The sequence below is a fragment of the Haemorhous mexicanus genome, chromosome 15, assembly GCF_027477595.1.
Source record: "Haemorhous mexicanus isolate bHaeMex1 chromosome 15, bHaeMex1.pri, whole genome shotgun sequence".
NCBI classification, from domain to species: Eukaryota; Metazoa; Chordata; class Aves; order Passeriformes; family Fringillidae; genus Haemorhous; species Haemorhous mexicanus.
In genome coordinates, this window is record NC_082355.1 from 17,041,440 (window position 1) to 17,042,392 (window position 953).

The window sequence follows — 953 nt, forward strand, 5'->3', positions numbered from 1 at the left end:
CTGTCCCCTCAGCGAGAAGGGGTGCGTGGTCTGCAGCCAAGGCAGAGGGACTCACCAGCCTCTCAGGACAGATGAGTGACAAATGCCACCTAACTGGGGCTCCAAGCCCAGCCTTAGGACTTAGTTCTGCTCTAAGTGCAGGGCTGCTGGCGCCTGTGATTTCTTTCAGGGGCCTGAGAAAGCTTTAAGATTCTATCAATGCCTGACATTTAATCCATTTCCTACAAACCCAAACATCACTTTGCATACTAATGAGTGTCATGCACAGAGCAGTAACTGCCTTCTGTACAGGGATGAGTCACTGCATGGTAAAACTTTAATTTGGATGTGCTATTTCAACAAACCCTGCACTGGAACTGCTCCTCAGCACTTCTCCCCTCTCCAGGCCCCCACAGAACCTGCTGCTCTCGCTGGAGGTGGCTCAAGCTCTGAGGGACTGCATGCCCTCAGGTGAGGGTGCAACACAAAATCACAGCTGGAAAAACGAGTTCTCGAGGCTTGACTGGCACACAACACAAAGTCCTGGGTCTGCTGGGCGTGTCTGCTCAACAAAGGACATTTTGACTTCATCAGCACTCAGCCTCCTGCATGCCAAACCCCTTCCAAGCCCCAGATCCTCACTGGTGGAGGCTCGGGCTGGAAGAATGGGCCAGAGTCTGTTTTGCCTGCATGAATGGGATGTGGCTTCAGCTTTGATGAGAACACCCCAAAACTCCAGAAATAAAAGTGTCAGCAGAATATACCTACCAGGGTTTTAACAAGTGATATTTTAATTTCCTTGGAAATGCAAGAGGGTTTAGGGAAGAGAAAGAAGAGTTATGCAGGAAGCTGCTGAAGCAAAGGCGTTAAAAACATGCGTATTTTAAAAAGAGAGCTCGAGTTTTGGTGTGGTGACACAGGATAGAGTTCAGCAGACACACTGGTTAACATGCCAAACATCTCTAACAAATCAC